Source organism: Panthera uncia (genome assembly GCF_023721935.1).
Source record: "Panthera uncia isolate 11264 chromosome A3 unlocalized genomic scaffold, Puncia_PCG_1.0 HiC_scaffold_11, whole genome shotgun sequence".
Taxonomy (NCBI): domain Eukaryota; kingdom Metazoa; phylum Chordata; class Mammalia; order Carnivora; family Felidae; genus Panthera; species Panthera uncia.
Genome location: NW_026057578.1, coordinates 42,308,040 through 42,317,368, shown reverse-complemented (window position 1 = coordinate 42,317,368; position 9,329 = coordinate 42,308,040).

Sequence of the window (9,329 nt, the reverse complement as noted above, 5' to 3'; positions counted from 1 at the left end):
TTTCTGCAAAATAAATACTTCAAGGTAGAAGTGTAGGTTATGTACATGTGTAACTTTGATAGACTTTTGCCAACCTGCCTTCCACAGATGTTGTACCAATATATATTCACACCAGCAACACAGGTGAGTGGGAATGGAGACCTGGATGGGCAAGCCAGTCTTGTCCCTGGGAACTAGAGGTGGGACAATTCACCTGGTTTCTTCAGCTTCCCTGAGGGCAAATTTAGGACAAGTCTTTCTTTTTTTTTTTTTCTAGAGAACAATGGAAGGATTTTATTTTATTTTATTTTATTTTATTTTATTTTATTTTATTAATTAAGTTACTTTGAGAGAGAGAGAGAGAACCAGTGGGGGAAGGGCAGAGATAGAGAGGGACAGAAGATCCGAAGTGGGCTCTGTGCTGACAGCAGAGAGCCCTAAATGGGGCTCGAACCCAAGAACCATGAGATCATGACCTGAGCCAAAGCTGGACACTTAACCCACTGAGCCACCCACGTGTCCCAGGACAAGTCTTTATAGAAGAAGGCCATGGGGAGTTTTGGCCTTGCCCCAGAGCAGCAATTAAAAGAAGGTCTATCCTTCTATAGAAATGAAGAATTGCTACACAACAGATGTCAGGAAATTCAGGTGACCAGGTGGGTTTTCCTGTGGATTTTCATAGCAAGCTGTGTCAGGAGCCCACTCTCTCCTTCCTCAAGCATCCTGACAAAGCTGCTTGGCTAAGATGCATTCTCTGTTTCCTTAGCCCCCATCATCACCTCTCAAGCTACCGTTAGAACTGGCCTCTCAAGAATGACTTCTTGGGGCACCTGGGAGTCTCAGTAGGTTAAGCATCTGACTTTAGCTCAGGTCATGATCTCACAGGTTCATGAGTTCAATCCCTGCATCAGGCTCTCTGCTGTCAGTGCAGAGCCCGCTTCAGATCCTCTGTCTCCCTCTCTTTCTGTCCCTCCCCTGTTGGCGCTCTCTCTCTTCCAAAAATAAACATTAAAAAGAGAGAGAGAGAGAGAGAGAGAGAGAATGACTTCTCATTGCAGCATCATTTACAATAGAAACAACGTTGGTGTCCATTGACAGATGAATGGGTAGAGAAATATGATAGCTATAGCTATAGATACAATGGAATACCATTCAGCCATTAAAAGAAGGAAATTCTGCCATTTGTGACAACGTGGAGGGACTTTGAGGACGTTATGCTAAATGAAATAAGGCAGACAAAGAAAGGCAAAGACTGTATCATCTCACTTATATGTGGAATCTAAAAAAACCCCAAACTCATAGAAAAAGAGATCAGATTTGTGGTTGTCAGAGGCAGGGGTGGGAGAGGGGGGGAATGGGTGAAGGTGGTCAAAAAGGACACACTTGCCTTTATAAGATAGATAAGTTCTGGGATGTGATGACTACATGATGACTACAGTTAACACTGCTCTAGAGAACTGGAATGAAGGACATTTCCTTGGAGGTAGACCTCTGAGATATTTCTCAGGTTTAGTTCCAGAGCAGTGCAAGAAAGTGAATATCTCAATCAAGAGAGTCCAAATGAATGTTCTGGTTTCCCAGTACAAATAAAATTACGCTGATACTATACTGTTGTCTGTTAAGTGTGCAATAGCAGTATGTTGAAAAAACAATGCAAACACTTTAATTAAAAATACTTTATTGCTAAAAAAGGCTAACCATCATCTGAGCTTTCAGTGAGTCATAATCACTGATCACAGATCACCCTAACAAATATAATAATAATGAAAAAGTTGAAATATTGGGAGAATTACCAAAATGTGACACAGAGACACTAAGTGAGCAAATGCTGTTGGAAAAATGGTGCCGATAGACGTGCTCGATGCAGGGTTGCCCCAGACCTTCAATTTGTAAAAAAAGTGCAGCATCTGTGAAGCACAATAAAGCCTCGTGCCATCCAATGAGATGTGCCTGTACTTTTCAGCTTTTTGCTATTTAACTGGAGGTATGGTTTATATGCAATGAAATTCATTTACGCATTTTACACCTTCAGTTCAATGAGTTTTGACCAATACCTAGAACCTAAGCAAGATCTAGAGCCTGCCCACCATCTCAGAAAGTTCTTTAGTTTCTCTTTGTAGTCTCCTCAATTCCGGACAAGCACTGATCTGCTTTCTGTCACTCTAAATCAGTTTTACTTGTTTAAAAATGTTATATAATGGAGTCATGGGGTAGGTACTCTTTTTCAACTAGCTTCTTCTATCCTGCAAGGTGATGTCCAGATTCACCCATGTTGTTTCATCTGTAATTTCATCCTTTTTATTACAATCCCTTTCTGTGGATATACCAAATTTCATTTGCCCAATTTTTAAATGTTTATTTATTTTTGAGAGAGAGGGAGAGAGAGAAAGAGAGAGCGAGAGAGCAGGGGAGGGGCAGAGAGAGGGGGACAGAGGATCCAAAGCAGGCTCTGTGCAGCCAGCAGTGAGCCCGACGTGGGGCTCAAACTCATGAACCACGAGATCATGACCTGAGCCAAAGTCGGATTTTCAACTGACTGAGTCACCCAGGTACCATGTGTTTGTCCATTTCTTAGTTGATGGATGTTTGGATCGTTTCCAGTTATTAGCAATTGTGAATAAAGCTGCTATGCACATTTGTGTACAAACCTTTTTTTTTTTTTTTTTTACATTTTATTTATTTTTGAGAAACAGAGTGAGACAAAGCGTGAGCGGGGGAGGGGCAGAGAGAGAAGGAGACACAGAATCTGAAGCAGTCCAGGCTATCAGCACAGAGCGTGAGGCGGGGCTCGAACCCACGAACTGTGAGATCATGACCTGAGCCAAAGTCGGATGCTCAACTGACTGAGCCAGCCAGGCGCCCCTAAACCTTTTATTTCTTAAGGTAACTTACGTATTTTAATATAAACTGTCACAAACATTTGAGCAACTAGATCATGTAGAATTGACACGTTCAACATGGCGGTCACTAACTACATGCAGCTATTTATATTTATGTACAGGTCTTTGGGGGGCCTTCGTGTGTTTTTTTGCTCTTTGGTAAATATCGAAGGGTGGGATTGCTGGGTTGTATGGTAGGTGTATATTTAAAAGAAACTCCAGCAGTTCCCCTCATGGTTGTACTATTTTCAATTCCTGCCAGCAAGAGGCGAAAGTTCCAGGTGCTCTCCATCCTAGGCAACACTTGGTATTGCAAGCCTCTAATTTTACCCATTCTAGGGGGCGCTACGTGGTATCTTGCTGTGGTTTCATTTTGCATTTCCCTGATGACTAATGATGTTGAGCATCTTTTCATGTGCATGTCGGCCATTTGTATACCCTTTGTGAAGTGTTGGTCCCTGTCTTTTGCCCATGTTTTGTCATCGTGCTGTTTGCCATCCTGTTAGTGACTTGTACATGTTCTTTATATGTTCTGAATGTAAGTCTGTCTGTCTGTCTTTATTTGAGAGACGGCAAGTGGGGGCGGGGAAGAGAGAAAGGGACAGAGGATCTGTAGTGGGCTCTGCACTGACAGCAGCGAGCCCCATGTGGGGCTCAAACCCGTGAGATCATGACCTGAGCTGAAGTCGGAAGCTCAACCGACTGAACCACCCAGGTGCCCCTCCCTTTTTTTTTTTTTTTTTTTAATGATCTACTTGTTGTGAATATTTTCTCCCAGGCTGTAGTTTGTTTTTTCAGAGCAAGAATTTGTAAGCCTGATGACAGCTGAACCTCCTCTGCAGCGAGCTGGCCTCCCTGCCCACCCCCCACCCCTCCCCGCAGCTCCCCTCGACTCACTTCAAGTTTTTCCTTTCCTGCTTTGCAGATCAACTTGCCCAGCTCCTCTCTCCAATTGTGCTCAAAACCCTTCTCAGTGCTCAGTCAAAAAAAAAAAAAAAAAAAAAAAAAAGAGTTAGTCCTCTTCAGAAAGAAGAGAATGTCTTTCTGCCCTTCTCATCTGTAATATTCTCACCCTTCCCCCTCCCCGCTCATTCCCTGCCCTGCACCCAGCTCTGCACAAAATTGCCTCCTGTTCATTCCCTTTTCTCCTCCTTAATTTCCCCTGCCCTTGTTTTCCATCTACCTTGAAGCAAAGATTAATCTTGGAGGGTAAAATCAGGCCTTTCCCCAATTTGAGGGGGAAGTTTCCCCAATTTGGGGGAATATGCTTTCAGGCAAAGTGTTCTACCAGAAACTTCTCCAGGTCCAGTGGTGCCAGAACAAACTCTCAGGGATGGACACCTGGAAAGTAAATCCTGCACCACCAGGGACCCCAAATTACAGTTTTATGGCATAAAAAGAGGCCCCAGATAGGTTACGTTGAGGAGCAAATTGTATTTCTTCTCCTGTCACATTCTCACCTGTGTGGGCTTCCTGCCCAGGTGTGGGCCTCCTGCCAGATTACATGATGAAAGTCTATGGAAGCTCTTACTAACCCTCATCTGCGTCAGAGTCACTTACCTGGGTAGCTTTGAGTTCTCCCTCTCTGTCCTAAGCTTGGCTCTACCCATGAGACAGACAGTGGTAGGTCTCAAAGAGTGGCCCTCAGAACTGCAACCTGGGAATCTGTTAGAAATGCAAGTTTTTAGCTACAGCAGTGCGCCTCACGCCGGAGCATGCAATCAGAACTTGGGAGGGCTTGTCAGAAAAATTAGAACAGAAATTGCTGGGGCGGCTCCAGAATCCAGCAGGTCTGGAGTGGGCCTGAGAATGTGCATTTCTAAATTTTTTTTTTCATGTTTATTTTTGAGAGAGAGAGAGCTGGAGCGTGGGAGGGTGGGGCAGGGGGAAGGGCAGAGAGAGGGAGACACAGAATCTGAAGCAGTCTCCAGGCTCTGAGCTGTCAGCAAAAACCCTGATGCGGGGCTCGAACTCATGAATTGCAAGATCATGACCTGAGCCGAAGTCGGACGCTTAACCGACTGAGCCACCCAGGTGTCCCGAGAATGTGTATTTCAAACAAGTTCCTGCTTCGGGAATACACTTTGAGAAGCACTGGTCCTGATTCATTCTGTCTGAGGCTGGTTGGGTGGGCCTGGGGGAAAGCCTGTACGTCGAGAGCTCCTGGTGGTTCTGACGTGCAGCTGAGATAGGTTATTCCTGGTCCACGGGCTGACGGGTCCACCACGTACAAGTCCGGTGGTACAAACGGGGCTTGAAATGCAGGATCTTTCCATAGGGCTTCTTCCTTCAGCAAATCTTTCCTTACAGGCCAGCTCTGTGTGTCCTGTGCACTCAGGTCATGATAAATTTCCTCCAAGGACCTGCAGGGCCCTCTCGGGGTCTCTGAGCAGGCCTGACCTCCTGGGGTGCCGGGCTGGGCTGGCTGCGTGTGCTTGGCCTTGGATGCTGTGGGAGCTGTAGGAGGACGGCCCAGGGGAGTGAGTCTCTCTGGGTGAGGCCACAGCCTCCTTGGCTGAAAAGAAACGTGTCTGTTCCTCCATTCTTTTAGTGCCAGAGAGCAGTAAGGATTGAAACGATTGCCAAGGGCTTTGGGAAGTGACTGTATTGGAGGCTGTTGTATTAAACCCCAGACGACTGAGTTTCCTGTATAACACATAGGCTTTTGATGTTCAGCCATGCTTGTATCAAGTGTGGTCACCCAAGATTTTAATTGCTTTTACTCTTTTATCGAGGCATAAACCTACATCCAGTAAAATGCACAGATCTGAAGTGGGCACTTTGATGAATTTTTACCTATGTATACATCTGCATAACCACCACCCAGATAAGCAGAGAGAACATTTCCCTCATTCTAGTAAGTTCCTTTGAGTCTTCTTCTGGTCGATCCACACCTCCCCACTGTCCCGACTCCCACCACTATTCTCACCTCTATCACCATAGATGAGTTTTGCTTGTTTTTGAAATTTGTATATGTTGTTATACAGGATGTGCTCTTTTGCGTCTGGTTTCTTAGGCTTAACTTTGTTTTTGAGATTCATCCCTATTATTTTATTTTATTTTTTATTTTTTTATTAAAATTTTTTTTTTAACATTTATTCATTATTGAGAGACAGAGATAGAGCGAGAGTGGGTGGGGCAGAGAGAGGGAGACACAGAATCTGAAGCAGGTTCCAGGCTCCGAGTGTCAGCACAGAGCTCAATGTGGGGCTCGAACCCACGAACTGTGAGATCATGACCTGAGCCGAAGTCGGATGCCCAACCAACTGAGCCACCCAGGCGCCCCCCTACTATTTTTTTAATGTTTACTTATTTTTGTGTGTGAGTGGAGAAGAGACAGAGAGAGAGGAAGGCAGAGGATCCAAAGCAGTCTCTGTGCTGCCAGCAGAGAGCCCGACACAGGGCTTGAACTCATGAACTGTGAGATCATGACCTGAGCCAAAGTCTGATGCTCAACCGACTGAGCCACCCAGGCGCCCCAAGATTCATCCCTATTATTATGTGTAAGAGCAATTCATTCATTTCCCTTCTGTGCTGTACACAACATGTCTGTCCTTCTTCAGTTGGTAGATTTGGGGGCTATTACCAATTCAGCCACGATGTACGTTTCTGTACATGTCCTTAGATGTACAAAAGCACACTCATTTCTTTTGAGTATATACCCGTGGGTAGAACTGCCTGCTCATGTGTTAAGCATATGTTTAATTTTAGAAGAAAGTGTCCAGACAATTCCCTGAAGTGCTTGTATCTATTTATACTCCCACCAATGTTATATGAGTGTTCTGGTTGCTCCGTACCCTCATCCATCTTGGTATTTTTAGAGGTTCGATATTTGCCATTCTAGTGAGTGTACAGTCACAGCACTTGTACTTTTATTTTTTTATTTATTAAACAAAATTTTGTAAGTTTATTTTGAGAGAGAGAGAGAGAGAGAGAGAGAAAGCAAGCGGGGGATGGGCAGACAGAGAGGGAGAGAGAGACTCCCAAGCAGGCTCCGCACTGTTAGCGCAGAGCCTGACGCGGGGCTCGAACTCACAAACCGCAAGTTCATGACCTGAGCCGAAACCAAGAGTTGGATACTTAACTGACTGAGCCACACAGGTGCCCCAGCACTTGTACTTTTAATTTGCATTTCCCTGCAACCATGGATGTAGAGCATCTTTTCACATGTTTCTGGCCATTTGGACATCCCTTTTGGGTGAGGTGTTGGTCCAAGTCATTTGCCTGTTTTTTTTATTTTGTTTTTTTTCCAATCCGGTATAGGAGACCTTTTAGTAAAGGGTAAAAATGTCATGAAACGGTGCCTTACGTATGCCAGGAATTGAGAGGGGGCTCAAGTGAGCTTGTGAGGAGGAGGATGGGAGAGAGAAGGGTTCTTCTTAATGAATCCTTCCCCAGCCCCTTGAAGCATACCAGTCTCTGTTTCCCCAGCACCTAGAACAGAGGGAGGCATGACCCTGGAAACCAGTAAAAGTTCATCCCTAGGGGGACTGTCCTGTATGGGCGTGTGTGGGTGTGCGTGTGTGTTTACAGGGAAGGCTGTTGGGGATCTTACAGTGAATGATATTCTCCACTGTCTACTCTTCCAATCCTCTGAAGCTAGGCTGGACCCTGGGTCCTCTCCAGCTTTGGACAACTGGGCCATAAGTAGCCCTAGGCTGCCAGCTTGCTAATATAGCCCTGACAGGCTTGTTGATGAGCCTGCTTGGGTCCCATGAAAACCTCCCCAGTGACTTGGGTCCACCACACCTCCTGGGATTGCATCACTGTCTACACTGCAATTTGTTTAGAGTCAAGATTTGCATCCAGTAGCACAGGTCTCCTGGCATCTAGATCCCTCGATGCCATCTAGCCCCTCAAAGAGCACGGGCTGCCTTTTCCACTCCAGGTCTTTGTTGAACATTTGCTCTACCCAGGGTGATTTCCAGATTGGTGATTAATTTTGGATCCATTACGTTCATTTGTGTGCACGGGACGCCAGCTCACTTCCTTTGCACCTGGCTCCCAAGCCGCCCAATCAGGATATTTGTGAACTGAATGGATAAATGAGTGATTTAGGGTCTGATTCATCTCCCAATCAGGCAAGCCGTCTCTCATTAGTGCCACCTTGGGCCAAAGGGAAAAACAGGACCCTCTTTTCATGTTTTATCAGGGGCTCAAAAATTTTGACGTCTTCTCGTTTGTGATGATTTCATGAAGTCCCAATCTCCCTTAATGATTGAACGCTTTTGTGTCAGCTAAGTTGTTTGAAACAGTAAATCCTATTTCTGTGTTGACTTCATAATATGAGATGTGTCCAATTGGGGGAAAAAATGTGGAGGATACAATGCTCAGTGGTTCAGTTCTGGAATCCTCAGAATCAATCAATCAATCAACCAACCAGTCAATTAATTATTTAAGTAAGTGCTTGGTGCCAAGTGTGAGGGATATAATACTGGGGATATCAGTCTGGTGGTGGATGCATTTTCTGACTCAGTTTCTCTTCCTGGCAGTTCATCTTTGATCCTTTCCTGGCATGGGGTTTTGCCCTCACTTGTGAATCCTCTGATATCCCACTAATGGCTATTGGACCCCATCCTCTGGCCCGTTTCCAGTGTCTGATTGTGCTAGGTTGTAATCCCATGTGCTGCCAGTAGGTGCCGCTCTTCTAACACCTGATGCTCCTATGGCTGAAAATTTTGGTTTCCATGTGACATAAGAGAACAGTATAAAAATAAATTTTGTGGGTTTGAAGTTTTATTTAAAAAAAAAAACAAACCCAGTTAACTCTGAATGAAGAGTGACCTGGCATAATTAGGGATATGTAATTTTGGAATAGTGCTGTCCAACAGAACTTTTGGCAATTTGTTCTACAATCTGAGCTGTCCAATGTCAGTAGCCACTAGCCACGTGTGACCGTTGAACACTTGAAATGTGACTAGTGTGACCTGGAAACCGAATTTTAAATTTTGTTTAATTTTAATTAATTTTAATTTAGATAGCCACATACGTGTCCAGCAGTCATTGTATCAGGCAGCACAGTTTTAGAATCATTTTTTGCTTCCATCATTTTGGCAAGGGAAGAAATGGAAAGACAGAGAAGCATCCAGTAATCCTCACCAATATCCCTGATGATGATTCCACTTCAGGTTTGTTGGTTTAGTGTAAGACTGTGGAACCAGAGAGATTTGGGAGTCCATTCTGGCCTTGCCACTTAATAGCTGTTGTGTTCTTGGGCATGTGAGTTCATCTCTCTGTGCCTCAGTTTCTTCATCTGCAAATTGGGGACAATGACACCAACCTCAAGATTATGGTGAGGAGTGGGGCGCCTGGGTGGCGCAGTCGGTTAAGCGTCCGACTTCAGCCAGGTCACGATCTCGCGGTCCGTGAGTTCGAGCCCCGCGTCAGGCTCTGGGCTGATGGCTCGGAGCCTGGAGCCTGTTTCCGATTCTGTGTCTCCCTCTCTCTCTGCCCCTCCCCCGTTCATGCTCT